Here is a 22,495-nt window from a genome sequence, read left to right on the forward strand (position 1 = left end):
GTAGTCCAAATAAATTTTTATCCATTAGAAAATAGATTCATGTTTCAGACCAATAGACGTTTGTTGTCCTATTTTTCATTCATACCCGATGCCGATTTGGGTCAGGTGTAACAATAAGGAGCGTTAATTTATAAAATAAATAAATATAAGGATAAAATTAACTCTTTTCCTTTTGACTTTTAACACCGTTAGTCAATTTGACCTATACTTGCTAACGGAATGAACCTCAAGGTACTAGTTTGTAAATTTTTAAACCATAATGGTGCCGATCAAAAATAGTTGCAACCACAAGGTTTATTTTTGTACTTTTCCCTATTTTTTATAATTTAAAGGGAAAAGTACAAAAATAAACCTTGTGGTTACACCTGTTGTCGATCGGCACCCTTGTGGTTTAAAAGTTTACAAAATGGTAACTTGAGGTTCATTCCGCAAACACATACCAAATTGACTCATGGTGTTAAAAGTCAAAGGGAAAAGAGTTAATTTGATCTCTATATTTATTTATTTTATAAATTAACTCCCTTATTATATAATTATAACAAACAAACCCCAAAATAAAAAATAAAAATCAATTAAACCATATTTTCTATCTCTCTTTAATTTTTTATTTTTTTCTTCTTTCTCTTTCGTCTCTCTTGATTTTTCTCTCTCTCAAATCAATTCAAGAAATTGATTTAGTGTTGCCACTCGAGAAACCAGAACATGCAAATTAAGGAGAAACAGATATCGGTGGATCCAATATCTTTAAGAGAATCATCGAGGAGAGAACCTAGCTTCAATTTAATGTTGCCGCCGGTGGTAAGTCCTCCGGACGGACCACCACCTCTGAAATCACCAGTCATAAGCTACAGCCTCCCAAATTCCCCTAGATTCAGGTTGTCTCTCTTAAGAAAGAAATGGAAACATGAAAGCCAAGCATCCCCTCGTCAAATCGACCGTCTAGGTTACGGAAATTCAGTTATTACAGAGCAAGATGAATTAGATTTGCGAAGAAGCAAGTCTTGCGCAGAAGGACGGTGGTGGTCGTCATCTTCACCGGTGGATGAACTTGATTTTCAATTCACTAAACCAAATGATGTTCAAGTGAGGACCAAATTACCAGAAGTGCAGAAGATCATCAATGGAAATCATCACCATGAGGAGGAATTCGAATGCAGTCCTCTTTGTATTTACCTCCCCACATTCGGAAAAGTAAAACCAGTGAAATCAAAGAAGGACTTACAAGATAGAGAAGTAGAAGAAGTTGGAGCTGTGATTTCAAGGACTGTATCATTGGAGAAATTTGAGTGTGGTTCTTAGACATCGTCGGTAATCATGAATGATTATGAATGAGCTTTCTATGCATAATCTGTACTTGAATTAATCCAAAACAGTGAGAATGATGCAACTTCACCGGTTTCTGCTGCTTTCGTATTTGATAAACATAGAAAAAGAGTGCTCAATACTGGATCAAAGAGCATATGAATCATCTTATCATGTTCGATTTTCAACTTCATCTCATACTCTCAAAAGTAATTGCTTTTAAAAGAGAGAAAAATTAAGAGAGAAGAGAAAGAAAGAAAAACAAGTAAGAAATTAGAGAGATGGAAAAGATGGTTTAATTGATTTTTATTTTTTATTTTGGGGTTTTTTTGTGATAATTAGATCATAAGAAGGGTTAATTTATAAAATAAATAAATATAAGGACCAAATTTATAAAATAAATAAATATAAGGATCAAATTAACTCTTTTTCCTTTGATTTTTAACACCGTTAGTCAATTTGGTATGCGTTTGCTAGCGGAATGAATCTCAAGGTAGCATTTTGTAAACTTTTAAACCACAAGGGTGTCGATCGAAAATAGGTGTAACTACAAGGTTTATTTTTGTACTTTTCCCTAATTTAAATTAGTATGTATTGTTATATTTACCAATTAGATGGAAAACCAAGTTAGCAGTACGATAAATGGCACTGAGATGTCACGCCATAGATTGGGAGGATACTCAGCGAAAAACAAATTTCACTCATCAACATTTAAATCTAACTAATATGATAGGTTGCAGACACAATAGAATGATACTCCGACTCTCTAGACAAACATGGAACAATATATTGTTTTCGTCAAGACCAGGATACGAAAGAATTTCAACAAATTACTGCATACCCACCATCAGAAAAGTAGTGTAACTGAACAATCAAGCCTACTAACATAAGCAAGGATCCGAAGAGGGTATCCTTATTCTTCAACTACAACTACTTGGGGAGTTTGTCATTTTTTCTTTGCACTATGAAAAAAGATTTTGCTATGGTGAAAATATTTGTCGCAACATATACATGATCTGTCATAATATACATATAGTGACTAAATATTTTATCACAAATTGCTTTGTAATAAGCTCGTCTTAATAAGCTGGTTCTGGGGGTGTTTTCCGGGGTTCGCAAAGTGAGCTCTTGGGATCTTTGGCTTTCCCTTTATCTTTCAGTTTCTCTTTTATGGATGACTTGAGAGATGCCATTTTCACCATCCAAGCAGCCTTCACTAGGGGATGGACTTAGTTATGGCTTGAGAGCAATTCAACATATGTTGTCACACTTTTCCGTTCCCGTATTTCCTCTGTCACATGGCAGGTACGTCAATAATGGCTTAGATGTTTGGGTCACTTAGAGGAGATGGCTTTCATGGTCTCACACGTTTATAGAGAAGGGAACCAGGTGGCTGACGTTTTAGCAAACTATCGTAGGGCTCGTTCTTGTTTACAGTGGTGGGATCCCATTCTCTATTGTTCTTTTTACTGTAACTCTGATTTACCTAGGCTACACTATTTGTATGTTCTTTTATTTTTTTATTCTTTTAATAATATCAGCTATGAGCTCGTGGGTTAAGTCGGGGGTGCCAATATAGTTGGGATGTTCGACAATCTGCCTCTCTACTGTTGACTTTACTAAAAAAAAAAAGGTTAATATGAAAGACTTTTTGTTGGGCTCCCTTTTTAAGATTGTGTTGTGACTAATAATTTTTTAAGATATCAATTTTATTTTAGTTTCTATTGTCACAAATTAGTTAATGTAACCATTAAGGCCTAAACCCCTAGACACATAGATATCATTAGGGTCACTTGCTTTCATAACTGATCCTAATAAATAGGTATAGGGTTAGTTACTTTCAACAACCGACCATAATGACTAAAATTTGGGATCTATTTTCTTAAGAGATTATTTGGATGATGGTATTTGAAGATATGTGAGGGTAAGTGTAATTAGATAATTTATTTTGAGGTGTAATTGAAGAGTATAGTAAGTGAGGATGGGTTATGGTGAATTTTGGGTAATTTTTTTTACACCCTAAATTAGAGATAAATCATGGTATATATCTTTTTCATCCAAAATTATCCTTTATATTTTATTTTATTTATACAAATGAAATAATATAATAATAATTTTATATATAATTACATTATTAAACTATCATTTACCTTAGTTTCCATACAAACACAACAAGGTATTTCATACACCTTACTTACTTCACATTAAATTACCTTACTTTAATTACACTTCATCCAAACAAAACCTAAACCGAACGACTCTACAAAGATTATTGGTTAGTGATCACCACAACCCACGCCAAAGGTATTGTCTTTGGCGTTGGTTGATGACTGACACCAAGCTTTATTGGCACCAATTGGAGAATCGACGCAAATAAGGGAAAAGAACTGTCGTTCAAGTTCAATTTTCTACTAGTGCAAATTCGAGCCAATATGTTAAGTAGACGAAATTAGAGGTTATTTTCGTTTGAGGATTCGTCAAAGAAGGACTGTAGTTTTGGCAATTATTGTTGGTATGCAAATTTTTTCTCCTCTTTTTAATTATTTCAGGTCCCTTTACTATAGCTTGATTCTTCTTATGTTGTTCATCTTTTTCAATCCAATCTCCCATGGTGCCATGTGAAATTCGACAAGATTAGATGCAATATCTCTCTTTGTGCTCTAGATATAGTTGGTCGTATCGTAACTCATCTTTTTAAAGAATGAAATCGGGTTGCAAATATTCTAGCAAGAAATGGTTTCACTTCTCTCGAGTTTACCTAGTAAAGCTTCGCACTAGAGTTTTGTATTGCTTTTATTAACAACGATGATATGTGTGGATTAAACCACTTTCGGTTTTCTTAGTGTTTGCACCAAAAATAAAGTTTTTTTATTGCATACTTTGGTTTACTCTTTTTCATGGGATAAACTTTTCTTTTTAGGAAACTTTTTCTTAAAAGAACATTTTAGGAAACTTTTTCTTAAAAGGCCTGTTTAGGAAACTTTTCATATTTTCCTAGTACATCGTTCACTTAGAATTTCCTAGATTGAACCTCAGTTTTCCTCAAGAGAAACATCTAAAATACTGTACCAACTTCCTAGACGGTGTATCTTAGGGGAAACCATGGTCTACCTTAGGGGAAACCATATAGTGCGTACCTCATGGGAAATCATAGTGTACCTCGTGGGAAACCAACTTTCTATAGCGGACATCAGGGGGGGACTTAAAGTAAACATATGGGAATTCATGTAGTGTACCTCATGGGAAATCATAGTGTACCTCATGGGAAATCAACTTCCTATAGTGGACATCAAGGGGACTTAAAGTAAACATATGGGAAATCATGTAGTGTACCTCATGTAAAATCATAGTGTACCTCATGGGAAATCAACTTCCTATAGTGGACATCATGGGGAACTTAAAGTAAACATAGGGGAACCAAGTGCCAGCTAATATTTTAACGTGTTTTCGTGAGCCAATTAAAAAGCAGGAACAATCAGAAAGTGTACGTATCAATCCATCATGGAAGTTAAAGTGGAGGTTACTCAATGTGGTGGAGAACGTGGATTAGTGGAAACAAGCAGGAAGTTACCTCCAACATTTGTAAATGGAAGGAATCACGATGAAATCAGCCCAACCAATCAATTGATCAACCAATTAACCAAATCAACAAACCCAAGCAAAACTCTAGCCAATTATCTTTAGACTTCAGCATTTTTTACAATTCTCAATTGTTCCCTTAGATTCAATTTTCATTCAAGTTCAAGTTCATTCATCTTTTCCATTACAATTTTATTTTTATTTGTTGTTCAATCGTTTGTGTAAGGTCGGTATCGTTTTGATAATCGAATCTTTGGAATTTTACGGTATCTTTTATTCCATACAATCGTTTTGATAATTAGAAGTTAGAAAGCGTACTCAATTTCATTCCATAGTTTGATAATACTATAATTATCTGGCACGCCCGCAATTTCCCACAAAAGAGCCAAACAAAAATTGGCACACTCGGTGGGACTCACAAAAGAGCCAAACAAAAATTGGCACGCTCGGTGGGACCGAATCACAATACCGCCAAAGGAAAATGATAAGAAAAGCAAAGATCATGCAGCAGCCAACTCTAAAGAAGAAGAGATCATGGCAACATGCAATATTCCACATATGGTGGGAGGAATTGAAGGGGAAAATAATGTTAACCCTAGAGGACACACTTGGATCTCTAGAGAGATCCAAAATTCACAATTCTTGCATAGACATTTCAATTCCATTGAAAAGAATCTGGAAGCTCTAAGGAGCGATATGAATCAGAAGATGGACAAGATACTCGAGAAGCTATCACAGCTAGGGAGCATCAAGAGTGGAGGAAACCATGTTCCTCAAGGCTCATTGGAGTCCAATGAAGGATGTGGTGTGTCCATCGCTGAGAAGTGTCAGATTCCACATTTGAGGGAGGAAGTTGTCTCAAATAAGGCCCCTAGTTCTGCAGGCCAAGAAAATTCTAGTAAGTCACCTGCTCCTCAATGTTTTGAAAACACTAATCTTACCTCCCATACAGCTTCATATCACGAGGAGACAGGAGGCCACCATATCATTGGAGAGATGGGGTGCAACCACAGAGGAAACAGGAGAAACACTAGAATTCCTAATGTGTCTTATGTTCACCAACAGATTGGCAGCCCTCAATAGATTCCCCTAGTTACTGCGGAGATCATCCGAGAAGCTGTCCAAAAACTATATGAGTATGGCCTCCGTCAAGTTGGCCACTTTGAGTTTCACAAGCCAAGAAAAAAAAGCAGCGATGAGATGCTAAGTCAATGGAGAATTAAGAGGTGAAGTTGAGGCTGGTGAGAATTCCTCTGATTGAGGAAATGAGATATTAGTATGAAGGTGATACAAAGGCTGACTCCACGGCCTATATATTTTGTGTCACCTAAAGAGTTATCATGCAACACTTTTAAAAGCTGACACCACGGCTTTTGAAGAATCAAGCATGAAATTTACGTTCCTCAAATTTATGCTTGAGGGGGGCAATTGTTTGCACCAAAAATAAAGTTTTTTTATTGCATACTTTGGTTTACTCTTTTTCATGAGATAAACTTTTCTTTTTAGAAAACTTTTTCTTAAAAGAACATTTTAGGAAACTTTTTCTTAAAAGGCCTATTTAGGAAACTTTTCATTTCGGGAAAATTTTCATATTTTCCTAGTACATCGTTCACTTAGGATTTCCTAGATTGAACCTCAGTTTCCCTCAAGAGAAACATCTAAAATACTGTACCAACTTCCTAGACGGTGTACCTTAGGGGAAACCATGGTCTACATTAGGGGAAACCATGTAGTGTACCTTATGGGAAATCATAGTGTACCTCGTGGGAAACCAACTTCCTATAGTGGACATCAGGGGGAGACTTAAAGTAAACATATGGGAAATCATGTAGTGTACCTCATGGGAAATCATAGTGTACCTCATGGGAAATCAACTTCCTATAGTGGACATCAGGGGGGACTTAAAGTAAACATATGGGAAATCATGTAGTGTACCTCATGGGAAATCATAATGTACCTCATGGGAAATCAACTTCCTATAGTGGACATCAGGGGGAACTTAAAGTAAACATAGGAGAACCAAGTGTCAGCTAATATTTTAACGTGTTTTCGTGAGCCAATTAAAAAGCAGGAACAATCAGAAAGTGTACGTATCAATCCATCATGAAAGTTAAAGTGGAGGTTACTCAATATGGTGGAGAACGTAGATTAGTGGAAACAAGCAGGAAGTTACCTCCAACATTTATAAATGGAAGGAATCACGATGAAATGAGCCCATCCAACCAACCAATGAATCAACTCAACAACAACTACCAAAAACTCTAGCAAATTATCTCTAGACTTCAGCATTTTTACAATTCTCGATTGTTTCCCTAGATTTAATTTTCAAGTGTAAAGTTCATTCCAACTTCCAGTACATTTTTATTTTATTTATTGTTCAACCATTTTCTGTAAGGTCGGTATTGTTCTGATAATCGAATCTTAGGAATTTTACGGTCTCTTTATTCCTTACAATCGTTTTGATAATTAGAAGTTAGCAAGCGCACTCAATTTCACTCCATAGTTTGATAATACTATAATTATCTGGCACTCCCGTAATTTCCCACGAAAGAGCCAAACAGTTAGTTTTGGCTCTTTTTGGGCTATTTAGTTATGTATTAAACTTTTTCTTATATTTTTAATAATAAATGGGTTTCGTGTGTTTGAGGTGTTCCGAATGTGCACCTAATTGTAATATGGGTATTGCTATATACCGCAAAAGTTATACTTTCCACCGCACTCTTTTGACATTTATGCCCTCCTCACAATTTCAAACCAATAACCAAAAACTCTCAAATCCTCTCTAGCTTTTGAATCTTTTCATAAAACCCGACCTAAAACGACATACCGCCAAAGGAAGGAAGGGGAAAAGGCTTAATGAATCTTCTGATAAGTTTTTTTTTAAAAAAAATATGTCCGAAATCACGGGTTCCGCCTCCGAAATCGGAGGCGGAACCTTTTTTTTTTTTTTGCCTAAACGGAACTCCGACGCTGTTGCCACCACGGGCGGAACGGACGAACTGTTCGTTCCGCCCGTGGTGGCAACGTCGTAGGCCATACTTTCCACCGTAAGGTGGAAAGTATGGCGCACCCGTTCCACCATCGGGTGGAACAGGTGGCGTACCCATTCCACCGTAAGGTGGAACTGGGTTCCGCGCTCGTTCCACCGTATGATGGAACTGAGTGGCGCATCCGTTTAGGCTTTTTCTTTAAAAAAAAATTCAAAATTTAAAAAACGAATTTTAGATGTTAGGGGTAAAATTGCACCTGACCCAAAACGTTAGGGATATTTGATGCGTAACAACCCGAGAATCCCAAAAATGGATGATTACGAGTCGGAAACATTATAATTTACGTTTTTTATCAAAAAAAATCATGAAAATAATGCATGACAATTGAACGATTTTGCATTTTTCATCACCAAAAATTGAACAATTTTACATTTTTTATCTAAATTTTTTTTACGTAGAATTTTGCTCCCCCTCAAATCCTGGATTCGCCACTGCGCACACTGCATGAGATAACAAACTAGTATATGAAAAGGTTGAATACTTAATATTTTTTAACAATAAAAAGTTGGATTCCACAAATTATCGAAACAAACATATCTTAACGGTTGAGTTTGTAATTAATGATAATACTAAGAACACATAAAACCCAATTTTATTTATTTATTTTGTTGAAAACCTATGTTGCACGACTATGGACACCAACTTGGACTTAGAAACACATACGAAAAACCTTATTTTTAAAACATAACCTTCACAAAATTGAAGGACCCAAAAATACAGATACAATATTAACAACAATAACCATAAGAATCAATCTTCAAGACAATCAACCACAGCACAATCCAATACTCCAACAAAAAATAGCAAATAAACCAGCAAGAACGGAAGAATAAACGTAACCAAAGAATACACGATTTATACGTGGAAAACCTCTTCGGTGTGAAGAGTAAAAACCACTGGACTTTTCAGGAGTCCATCATTCTTCTCTTATTATGATAAAATTGAGGGCAAAACAAATCCAACAAATTCTTACAAAAGTTTATAATCCATCAACAACAATCATGAACAATAAGAAATCACAAGAAGAAAACAAATACAACAAAAGAGATAATCTGACAACCAATCTGTCCCAAACCCGAACAGACCTTCTAGACCTCCGAACGATAATCAAAACGGCGAGAACAAGGAACAATATGTCTAGAGCTCCTGTCCAAAACTCGTTACGATCAGACGGTTCAATCTTCAGGAATCCACAAAAACGGAGACTAGCCTGCTATAAGAGAAGCAAAAACGAATTTCTTCTTTTGTGTGACTTTTCTTCTTCCTTTACTTATCTCAATAATGGCAACTCATTCACTTAAATATATCTTAACCTAAGCTTCTCAAAGAAGCCAAAAATAATAATAAATGGACTTTAAATATGGACTGGACCCATAACAAAAATAGCATTTCAACCACAAACACGAAACATAGAAACGGTACTAAAGGGAGTGTGTGCAACATAGTTGAAAACCAAAACGAAAATCACTATAAGAAAAACATATAATTTGAATAATCACAACCTTGAATGAGCATCTAGTTTCAATGGTGGAGTTGAAACATGTTGAAAAGGCTGATTATCGAGCTCAAACTTAGCCATGTCTTCCTTCTTTAAAGTAACCAATGCCTCCATACCCAACCCACATCTTCTGTTGGAAGTAAAAAGGATAACATTCCTGGTAGACATTGGAGTTATTGTTGTCCATAAAGGTTTTCCCAATCCAAAATTTTCGTACGTTCTCTCTTCAAGAAATTTATCTGTTCATCCTTGTTTTGAAGCTTCTTTATAAACTCCGCGTTTACACTTGATGTTGAATCATGGGGAATCGAATAGTTCCCAAAGGAAAACATGGGCAATGGCGGATCCATGAATCGACTGCAGATAAAGTCGGTTAACGCCTCCACACGCGACAAACTTCTGCCATTAATCGCGGTATATTGAGCTTCTAGTTCTGCAATTGCAGCATTACCGAACATGAATGCCTTGGCCACGAGTTTTTCCTTGGCTTTCAATACGTTGTGATCAACGCCAAATGCGTCCATAGGCGGAAAGAGCATAGCTGCACCAAAAGGAGGAATATTGTTAATCATAAAAGGGCTCTTGTCTGTGTCTCATCTAGCAATGGCGGTCCAACAGTTTAGGAATGTAATGAATGACAAATAGTCACAAACTTTATGTGACAATGAAACTGAAATGGCTATTCCACCACAACTGATGAAGGTGATCTGGCAATAACCTGCCTGTTGGAGGTATTGCGATAATTTTAGCGGAAGCAATTAATTGAGCCGGGTAGGAACAAAACAGTAGTTGTTATTAATGTTCCGATCTCGAAGAATATCAGAGACTTGACAATTAACTTTGGCTCCCACGAATAGGAGACCTTCGTCATTGCAGTCTATATGGGAGTTCTTAACACGCCCTGCAATTAGGTAGAATATAGTTAAAACCTGTGATAATGAGTTCTTCAATAGCTTACATCTTTCTGAGTTGTTAATACTGTAAATTTTAGGGTAGAAATAAATATACGGCACGAAAATGTGGGGAAGGAGTTGATCAAGATAGGAAAATTGAAGATGGCGGAGATGATATGGTGTTGGAGAAGATGGCTTGATTAATTCTTTCGATATTATCTTTATTTCCATCTTCATTCTCTTCTTGTTTCGAAATATTTGCTACCCCGTAATCCAATTAGTATAAATATCAGTATAAAATCTACAATTGTGCGTTAACTATCGGTTTGAGTTTTTAGTTGTATTAGTTCCATGACATGGTATTACAGTCTGTAGGACCAAACCGTCGAGGGTTCTAGTCCTGACAACCTCATTTATTTATAGAATTAAAAACACATAACGGGATGAGCTTGTGTTGTACACGCTGCCAGCCAGCCTAATGAATGAGGATCAAGAGTTAGTATTACAGTTTTTGTATTTAGTTGTTATATAATTAGCAAGTTTAGGGATCACTATATTTTAGATTGTTCTAAGTTAATTATTTTATTCTCATATATATATATATTTTCAAACTGTAGCACAGTTCCCTTTACACGCACGTGAAATAAAAACAATTTTATTATCCCCCTGATTTAGTTTGTTTGTTTCCAGATTTGGAATTATGGATTCAGAGAGGGTCTAACATGATGTGGACCAATTTTGGGTGCTAATTCAGCACTCGATCATTATCTCTTGGAAACAGAGGGTCAAAACCACCACTGCCTTAAATTTCGTGGAGACAAGAGAGGGTCGAAACTACTTATGGACATGGTGGTTCCAGTGAGCATAGGGGCCCGAGCCTCATGGGTCCCCCTGTCTCCACCTCTTTTAACCTATTATAATAGTTAGTGTTGCAAGTATGAGAGGTCGAATGGATGAGGATCGAGAGTTAGTATTATGGTTTTTGTATTAGTTGTTACGGAATAAACAAGTTTAGGGAGCTAGCGAGACACCTGCAAAATTCAGGGAGTTAATGTACTTTTATAGACAAGTTCAGGTAACTCATGATAGTAAGTAGGAAGCTGGTGAGACACTATCAAAGTTCAGAGAGTCAATCTATACTGACAAATTCAGGGAATTAGTTGTTCTAAGTTAATTATTTTATTCTCATATGTATCATTTTTTTAAAGGCCTAATGCTCATCCAGCCCTCTTAACTTGTCCAAATTGGTCATTTTACCCCTCAAACTCATCGAATATCCTATTTACCCCCTTAACTCCATAAAAGTGGTATTTCCCACCCCATCAACTTGTCCATTTACCCATCACCCCTCAAACTCATAGAATGTCCTATTTACTTTCTTAACTCCACAAAAATGGTATTTCTCACTCCTTACAATCCGTTATCGAGGCCTAAATTGATACCATTTTTTAAACGTTAAACCTATATTGGTGCTATTTTATATGTGGAACCTAAATTGATACTTTCCCAAAAACCATAAGCCCATTTTGGTACCTTATCCTTACATATAATGTTTTTAACTTGTTTATATTAATGATTTTGTTATTTGTATCTTTTATTCATTCATATAGGTGACTGTAATAATAAGCTATCATCGGAACACGAGTAATATTACAGCGTACCAATAGACTTATGTCATATGTGTTGGTCCCTAGTGATTAGTTCCAAGGGGGGGGGGTTAGGAACTAATGTAACTTTTTCGCTTTTAATTATGCTGACTTAAAGTTATTTTATGAGTTTGATAACTCAACGTGTTGGTCAGCACAGGTGAATGATTAGTCAGACAGTTTTAGTCCTTATGCTGACTAAGACTGCTTGACTTGAGAGTTAGGAAATGACAATTAAAGAGTCAGTTTCTAACTCAGCACTCAATATCTACTCAGTTTCAGTTTTGACAATTTATGATCGGAGTAACTCTTACAAGCAACACATGCACATATATATTTATATTGAGAGAAAAGGTTTAGAAATTACTTAGCACGACTTATCCTGGTTCGACCTCTCTGCCTACGTCCAGTCCCCAGTTCCTCCTGGGATTTTCAATCCAATACTGAGCTCTTTCAAGGTAGAGCACAAACCCTTTACAAGGCAGTGAGTATGCAAGAGTATGTCCTCTATTCGTCTACTCAGCTCCTACTAAGCACTACAACCCAGTACTTAGATTTCTCTACCACTGAATGCTTACAACCAAGCACTCAGATTTTTCTACCACTGAATGCTTACAACCAAGCACTCAGCATACACTCTCAATATAACAATTGATGAACGAACTATTCTTTATCAGGTAAAGAACACTTTAGATGATTACAGACAATCAATCTAGCATTTACACAAAGAATAGAAAGTTTGGTGTAAGATTTCTTTTGTTGTTGAGTGCTTTTGAGATTTTTCTCTCTTGTATTTTTCTTCTTTTGATGCTTCTGTTTTTTTTTCTTCTATATGTATCCAAGAACTCTCATTGTCCTTTTATAGATGAAGGATCTGGTATTTGGATCCTTTGAATATGATGTAGCCGTTGAATCCAAAATGGCTCTTTTGGGGAACATTTGCAGGTTGCCTCCAGACTGTACCTCCATCCATTTTCTCTGATTTCTTCAGGCGTCAGATTTGTCTTCTTCCTTCAGTCTTTGTCTTTTAGTGATAGTTGTCTTTTACCAATAATCCGACGTCCCATGATTCTTGGAATTTGCCTTCTTTGTATTATCGAGGCTTCAATCATTGGTGTAGATCATCGGCAGACTTTGTCTTCTAATAAACGGAATGTTCAGGCTATTTGATTGATACTCAGCTTCATTCGTTTTCTTCGAATGCACATTCTTCATGCTGAGTGTCTTCTTAGTCAGCTCCGTTCTTGTTTGTATATTTCTGAAGGAGTCTTCTAGTCAGTTTAATTCTGATACCTTTTGAGGAAGCTTCTGGCGCTAAGTTCTACTCCACTCAGCTTTATTCATTTTCTGTAAGATGTTCAACGTTTATGCTGAGGTCCTGTTTGGATGATGAGATTGTCTTCTGATTTAGTCAGCTTCGTTCTGATAGATCTGAATGGAACTTCACATGCTGAGTTCTGCTTTACTTCAGCGTTTATCTGTTTATGCTGAGTTCAGTTTTACTCAGCTTTGGCGTATGCCGACTTTTAACCTGTCTTATTTATTTATGTATATACTTTTGCACTCAACATTGAACAAACATATTAGTACAATTAAATCAAAGCGTATTAAATTTAATTGCCTCTTAATCATGGATGATTTTGTCAAATCAAAATCTTGTGGAAAGGTGTTTCAACAAACTCCCCCATTTTGATGTTGGCAAAATACATGATTATGGAACTCAGTTATAAGTTACCCCATGATTGAATTATTTTTGAAATGACTCCCCCGTAAGGGATGCACATATTGTCTTAACTTAATTCTAAACCTTCTAAGATTTAATTGAATTATTTTTAAGACATTTGTGTATACTGACTTAGTTTACTGTTGGATTTTTCAAGATCTGAACTTTTCGAATTTTAAGTCAGCTTTCAAAAATATTAGAAGTATGTTTTACTTCTTAACTTGTTTGTTCAATTTTATCGACTATGTTTGAGGAAATGGTACTTGGCATAGATTAAACAAGAAAATAAAGCAAACACAGATGTGAGGATTTCTATGCTAAGTGCTAATCAGTTACTAGACTATGTCTAGTTCTTCTTCTTCTTAGCTTGGTGATCGGCTTTAGCTATTCCTTTACCTTTGTCTTTACTTCCTGAGGCATTTCCTGCAGGCTGAGTTCCTCCTTGACTTGTCTCCCCCGTTTTGCCATCATCAGGTTTATAAATGAATGTGTCAGTGCGAGCATGGGCAGAGAGGTGAGTTGCGTAACGCTGGAGCCTTAAGGTGCTTTCGCGCAAGCCATCAATGATCGGAACACTGTCATCTTGGACATGTTGAGGAACCCGAAGAGAACTTCTAATCATGCTGATCATGCATTGATGAGATTTGCTAAGCCATGTGAGGGAGCTTGTGAGCTGACCGAAAGATTGGTGATACATTTTTAGCAAGGCAGAGTCATAAAATATGCGCTGGGCATTGTTGATTCTCATCTCCTTTATAATTGTCTGAGAAAAGCTCAAAAGTTCACTGTTAGAGATCGGATCAACATCCATCTGTGCTTTGTGGAGATTCAGTAGGCTGACGGCTTCACTCAGTTGGTCAATTGTACACTGCGAGGAGGAAGATACTAAGTCACGCGTACTAGTCAGCTCAGCATGAAGCTTGGAAAAGCATTCTTGAAGTTCAGCAGAGGTGGCAGATTCAGCATTGCTAGGCACGCTTGATTTGGTCAGTTCCGTAGTTAACTTGGCAAAACAGCCTTGAAGGTCAGCAGAAGTGGCATACCCTGGATTTGCTTCGGATAGTTGTTGAATTCTACCTTCAAGTGAATTTAGATGGTTTACCAGAGTGAGAACCAATTCAGTCAGCTTTGTGATTTGATCTTACCGTGGTTGCTGAGTTTGAATGGTGGTCATAACACTTACGAGATCCTTGAGTCCCTTTATCTCATTGAGAAGCTGAGTGATGCCAGGTAGTGGGGAGGACTCAGTATCAGAAGGTCTAGCAGTGTCAGCTTGAGGAGGTTGCAATTCTTGAAACAAGGACTGAGCAGATGCAATGATGCGTCGACCTGACTCAGTGACATTCAAGTAGGTAAATTGAGCCTCATTAGTCTCTGAGACTGGAATTGAGCTTGATGGTGGAGGAGTTTGCTCTTTGCCAGAATGATCACCTTGATTGATGACTGGACTTTGGTGCATATTGCCTTCAGGAACTGAGTTGTTAGCAGGCTGAGTTGATGGTGAAGTTTGATTAGTCATGTTGACATGCTCATCCTGAGTGGGTGAAGTTGAGGCAATGTTTGTTCTTTCTTGAACAGTTGGATTTGGATCTTCAAGGGTTTTGGCTTGTTCCTCATCCTGAGTAACAGAGGCTTGTTTTTCCTTTATGGGAGACTCAGGGTCGTTTGCAAAATAAGCGAACTGTAGCTCAGTGAATTGTTCTGGAGGAGGAGAATCTGCAAGAAAGTCAATGACTTGAATTTTATGGGCTTTCTTCTTAAGCCGCTTGAGCTTTTGTTCCTTGGGAGGAGAAGGATCAGCATCAATGTTTTCCTCATCAGTATTAACTGTCTCCTCAACCATGAGTAAGTGCTCAGCATGACCCTTAACACCAGCATTTTCGTCTTCGTCATCTCTTTGCTCCATATCGCTCTGAGTTTGCTCAATGTTAGTATGTTCTTCATGCTCAGTGTGGACATTTTCCTCAATATGAGTGTCTGTCTCAGCTTCCCTTTCAATGGTTTTCGCAGCTTGTTGCTCAGCTGCTTTCTCAGCTTCCTTTTCTAGGTCAGTTCCATGACCTTTGGACGATACACCCCTATCTAGGGGATCAGCTTCAACTGGTTTTAAGGAATTGATCTTCTTCCTTTTCATCAAAGGGGATTCTGAAATATCCTCTTCTTCATCTTCAGGTTCTTCTAGCCTTTTTCTCTTTTCTGCCTCAGCTTTTTCCTTAGCTTTGTCAGCTTTTACCTTTTCTTGAGACACTAGTCTCACTTTCTTTGGGACAACATGTATGTCTTTAGCGCATGTTTCAATGCTCTTTCTCTTCTTCGTCTTCTTTTCCTTAGGTGACTCAGCATGAACTTCCACTTCTTTCTTAGGCTCATGTTCAGGCTCAGTGTCTAGCTCAGCTTCATCACCAGCAACTTCTTCATATCCCTTTAATGGTTGACTGTGCAACAGTCCTACCAGCAGAGCTGCTGTGATCTCGCTTCCCTCAGTGTCAGTTTCATTGATTGTTTCAATCTGTTTGTCCTCAATGATCTTTGTGATTAAAGACCCTAGCCTGAGCTTCTTTACACTGCGTTGAAGAGCCCCAACCATAAAGACGGGCATGTTGAGTGGAGTGTAGGTCAACATGTGCCATATGAAGCACTGTTCAAAATTTGAGGCAGAAGAGACTGAATTGAGTTTGGCGAAGATGAAGTTGGTCAGCATGTAGTGAGCCATCTTTTGGTCTTGCCCCATACACGTGCTGGGTATTTCCCCTTTATGATCCTTGGGTTTGCAGAACCCCTTGATCTTGTCAAGTTTTTCTTTTGGTATCTTCTTTTTTGTTGTCCTAAATTCTATTCCTTCGTTTGGTAAATCAAGCAAAGTAGCTAGATAGGCAGGGGTTATAGTGATTTTCTGACCTTTGACTGTAGTCTCCAAGTGGTCAGGATCATCCTCATCAACAAGCAGGTTAGAGTAAAATTCCTTGACTAGCCTGGGGTACGTTTTTCCGGCGAGCGAGAAGAGACCGGTCCATTTATTCTTCTCGATCCAGTCACAGAACAGTTTCTCTGAAGTGACGAAACTTGGAGAGAACCATCTGCATTTCAATACTTCCAAGTTATTGACCCTTTGGTGAACCTTGATCATATTCCTTTCGATTTGCCTCGAAGAGCCAGCGAGGTCAGCTTGAGTAGTTTTGTCAGAGGTTTGGCCAGGCTGAGTGGTGAGGTTAGGGGTTTCATTCTTGCCGGAAGCCATTGTTATCGAGAAAGGTTTTTAAGGTTTAGGGAGTGAGGAGAATTCGATTTCAGAGAATCGTAGGCGTGAAGGGCAATGAGTGGGGATCCTTCCACTACTTATAGAGATTCTAATCATTAATGAACTGACCATCTTCATCTTGGGACTCTAATCGACAAGGATTCTGCCATTTATGACAGGTTCGGCGCATGGGTATTCATCATTGCTTGCGTTTTCCTATGTATGATTTGTTACACGTGTCATTGTTTATTGGTGCAAGTGGACACTTACTCAGTTTGCTAGAATATGAATCGAATATGATACTGAGTATTTAATTCTTCGGAGATGAATTTCCTATCTCTTCGTGACTCATCATACGTTCATCACATAGCATGTACATTTACTCAGCATAAGGTAATTACTCAATAAGTCTATCTACTCAGCAAGAATATTCACTTAGCCTTTATAACTACTCAGCATAGATTATTAAGCTAAATGTGCAGCAGTCACTAGATTGATATCAGTCAGCATGACAATCACTCAACATTTATTCAGATACTCAGGATTATTGAGGAGGATTAGACATACCGATACCTTCCCTTAGTATGTTGAATTGTTCACGAGCCAATGGCTTAGTGAAGATATCTGCGAGCTGTTCATCTGTTGGTACAAAAGTCAGCTTGATCTCACTCTTTAGTACGTGATCTCTGATGAAGTGATGCCTTATGCTGACATGCTTCATTCTGCTGTGTTAGATTGGATTCTTTGATAGATCAATGGCACTCTTGTTGTCACATTTGATCTTTATTGTCTCCGTTATTACTTCATAATCCTCAAGTTGTTGCTTTATAGGACTTGAGTAACACAGCTTCAGTTGTAGACAGAGCAACAGATGACTGCTTCTTGCTGAACCATGAAACTAGACAGTTTCCAAGGAAATGGCATCCCCCTCATTTCTTGTGAATTGATCGAGCTTTTCTTGCATAGCGTTGATCCAATACTCATCATGTTCAGCATCAGCAAAGTTCTTTGGTTCATGTACTGATACAAAATCAACGTTGCTAAGGAACTTCCTAAGCTGATCTCTGGTCATTACTTTGTTGCTTGCATCATCAAGAATGGACTTCTCTGAGTGTCCTCTTGGAATTTTTATCTCCTTGGGTAATGTTGAGTTGTTTGGAATAGGTGTTTTTATAATCTCTGCAGGGACAAATTGGTCAGCAAAGGTAATTTCATTTTTTATTTTACCTTTGGTCAGTTCTTGAATTGATGATTCATCATGTCCATTCTGGTCAGCAGGAGCTGAGTTAGGTTCTTCCTCTGTGTGTTGAGTTGTTCTTCCTGCAGGGTCAGTTTCATCGAAATCTACATGGACTGACTCTTCTACAACCTGAGTCCTTTTATTATAGATCCTATATGCTTTACTGTTTATTGAGTATCCCAAAAAGATCGCTTCGTCAACTTTGGCATCAAATTTTGCCAGATTATCCTTAGTGTTGAGTATAAAACATTTACACCCAAAGGCACGAAAGTATCCAATATTAGGCTTTCGTCCTTTCCAAAGTTCATAAGGGGTTTTCTTTAATATAGGTCTTACCAATGCCCTATTCAATATATAACATGCTGTATTGACAGCTTCTCCCCAAAAGTACTTTGGAAGCCTATTTTCACTCAGCATTGTCCTAGCGATTTCTACTATTGTCCTATTTTTCCTTTCAACAACTCCATTTTGTTGAGGAGTTCTAGGGGCAGAGAAATTATGGTCAATACCATTAGTTTCACAGAATTCATCAAACCATTGGTTTTTGAATTCTCCTCCGTTGTCACTTCTAATGTGAGCTACTCTTAGGTCTTTTTCCTTTTCAAGTTTTTTGACTAATATGGTAAACACCTCAAATGTCTCATCTTTGCTACTTAGCAAGATAACCCAAGTATACCTAGAGAAATCATCTACAATAACTAAGGAAAATTTCTTACCTCCCAAGCTGAGTAGCTGGATAGGTCCGAAAAGATCCAAATGTAGTAATTCCAATGGTCTTTTGGTTGAGACAACCTTTTTGCTATGGAATGACTTTTTGATTTGTTTACCTTGCTGACAAGCATTACAAAGTTGATCTTTTTCATACTTTAATTTTGGTAATCCATCAACTAATTGCTTTCTAGCTAGTTTGGCAAGGAGATCCATGCTGACATGCCCAAGTCTCCTATGTCATAGCCAGGAGTTGTCCTCTTTTGACACCAAGCATATACTTTTTGAAAATTCTTTTTCTAAATTCAACATGTAAACATTCTCTATACGAGGGGCTGTTAAAATTAAATCATTTGTTTTTCCCTCGAGTATTTGACATTTAGCATCATCAAAGATAACCTTCCTTCCACTCTTGCAAAGCTGAGCTACGCTTAGAAGATTATACTTGAGACCTTTAACTAAGGAGACTGACTCAATTTTAGGGTTACCTCCGATAGTTCCTGAGCCGACTATCTTGCCCTTTTTGTTGTCTCCAAAGCTTACACTACCTCCTCGTTTAAGCTCTAGTGTGATGAACTGCGTTTCATCACCTGTCATGTGTCTTGAGCATGCGCTGTCTATATACCAGAGTTTTGATTTTTCCACGCATGTCAAGCTGACCTGCATTTTAAACTATTCATTTTTAGGTACCCAATCCTTTTTGGGTCCTTTCTTGTTAGTGTAAACAGGTGCAAAATCATATTTTAACTTGTGACGACATACATTTGTAGTATGGCCACTTTTACCACAAAAGCCACACATAGCTACCCTTTGAGGGCGATATTGAGTATGGTCAGCATTGTTGTGCTGAGCATGCCAGCATACTTTGGTGGTATGACCTTTCTTACCACAGAAGTCACATTGGATAGTCTGTTTGTTATGCCAGCACACAACATTTGTGTGTCCTTTCTTCCCACAACAGCTACATTGAGTGAACTGTTTATGCTGACCAGTACCTGAGTACACAGCATGGGATTTATTCTTAGTTGAACCGTTTATTAGGTTCTGTAAGGTTGTGACATCCTTTCTAAGTCTTCTTGACTCAGTTTGAACCTCTGTGACAAACTTATGTAAGATTCGCATGTTGGTATGCAAGTCTGAGTTGTCCTGGAGGAGATATCGAAGATCACTTAGTTTGATCTCCTCAATCTCGTCACATCGCCTGCTGAGTGCCTTACTTCTTTTGTTACACTTCTTAATTAGTGTATATAAGTCACTCAGGGCATTTACCATTTCCTTTCTAAGTAAAAGCAAGGATGTTACCTCATTGTTGTTTTTCTCCTGCTCAGAATCTTCAGAGAGGTCGGCTTGCTCAGATTGATATTGGTCAGCTCCATCATCTTCCATGAAACATATGTTGGCTGTTTCATTTTGCTCAGCTTCGGATGATGTTGATTCATCACTATCACTCCACGTGGCCATCATTGCCTTTTTGCTTCCATTCTTGTCTTTCTTCAGACTAGGACAGCTTGACTTAATATGCCCAATTTGATGGCATTCATAACATGTGACAGGCTTGGAGCTGTCCTTTTTGTATCTGGTGTCACTGGGCTCAGCTTTATATCTGTCTCCTTTCTTGTATGGCCGCTTACTATTTCTTTCATTTCTTCTGAACAGCTTTTTCATTTTTCTAGTAAACATGGCCATTTCCTCATCATCAGTTGACTCACCTTCTGTGGAGTCAGCTTTCATCACCAGTGATTTTTGTTTCTTATCCTCAGATTTATCTTTAGCTTCAAAGTTTTTCATAGAAATTTCATGAGTCAGCAAGGATCCGATCAGCTCATCAAATTTGTATGTGGTCAGGTCCTGAGCTTCCTCTACAGCTGTCTTCTTGGCTTGCCAGCTTTTGGGAAGACTTCGTAAGATCTTCTTCACTTGTTCTTCTTCAGTGAAATTCTTGCCGAGTCTTTTAAGCTCATTTATTATGTTGGTGAACCTGGCATTCATTGCTGAGATGTCCTCATTGTCGGTCATCTCGAACAGCTCGTACAATCGCATGTGTTGGTTCACTTTGGATTCCTTGACCTTGCTGGTGCCTTCATAAGTTACTTCCAGCTTTTTCCAGATTTCCTGTGCTGACTCACAACCTGAAATCTTATTGTATTTTGCAGCATCTAGAGCACAGTGAAGCATATTGATAGCCGAAGCATTATTTTGTAATTTTCTGAGGTCATCCTCTGTCCACTCAGTTTCACTCTTGATAACTTTCTCATTGTCAACAGTTTTATAAGGTATGTGTGGACCTTGAACTATTGCAAGCCATGCACTCATATTTGTGGCTTGAATAAAGTTCTTCATCCTATTCTTCCAAAATGTATAATTAGACCCAAAGAATAGGGGAGGTCTAGTGATTATCTGTGTTGTTTGGTTTCCTGGGAGGAAACGAGTGCTGTTTTCACCCATTTTTTTGGGATCAGCTCAAGATTGTTAGATCTTTGAGTAGAGAGCTTAGGCTCTGATACCACTTGTTGGTCCCTAGTGATTAGTTCCAAGGGGGAGGGGCTAGGAACTAATGTAACTTTTTCGCTTTTAATTATGCTGACTTAAAGTTATTTTATGAGTTTGATAACTCAGTGTGTTGGTCAGCACGGGTGAATGATTAGTCAGACAGTTTTAGTCCTTATGCTGACTAAGACTGCTTGACTTGAGAGTTAGGAAATGACACTTAAAGAGTCAGTTTCTAACTCAGCACTCAATATCTACTCAGTTTCAGTTTTGACAATTTATGATCGGAGTAACTCTTACAAGCAACACATGCACATATATATTTATATTGAGATAGAAGGTTTAGAAATTACTCAGCACGACTTATCCTGGTTCGGCCTCTCTGCCTACGTCCAATCCCCAGTTCCTCCTGGGATTTTCAATCCAATACTGAGCTCTTTCAAGGTAGAGCACAAACCCTTTACAAGGCAGTGAGTATGCAAGAGTATGTCCTCTATTCGTCCACTCAGCTCCTACTAAGCACTACAACCCAATACTTAGATTTCTCTACCACTTAATGCTTACAACCAAGCACTCAGATTTTTCTACCACTGAATGCTTACAACCAAGCACTCAGCATACACTCTCAATATAACAATTGATGAACGAACTGTTCTTTATCAGGTAAAGAACACTTTAGATGATTATAGACAATCAATCTAGCATTTACACAAAGAATAGAAAGTTTGGTGTAAGATTTCTTTTGTTGTTGAGTGCTTTTGAGATTTTCTCTCTTGTATTTTTCTTCTTTTGATGCTTCTGTTTTTTTTTTCTTCTATATGTATCCAAGAACTCTCATTGTCCTTTTATAGATGAAGGATCTGGTATTTGGATCCTTTGAATATGATGTAGTCGTTGAATCCAAAACGGCTCTTTTGGGGAACATTTGCAGGTTGCCTCCAGACTGTACCTCCATCCCTTTTCTCTGATTTCTTCAGGCGTCAGATTTGTCTTCTTCCTTCAGTCTTTGTCTTTTAGTGACAGTTGTCTTTTACCAATAATCCGACGTCCCATGATTCTTGGAATTTGCCTTCTTTGTATTATCGAGGCTTCAATCATTGGTGTAGATCATCGGCAGACTTTGTCTTCTAA

This window comes from Euphorbia lathyris, chromosome 5 (assembly GCF_963576675.1).
Source record: "Euphorbia lathyris chromosome 5, ddEupLath1.1, whole genome shotgun sequence".
NCBI lineage: Eukaryota > Viridiplantae > Streptophyta > Magnoliopsida > Malpighiales > Euphorbiaceae > Euphorbia > Euphorbia lathyris.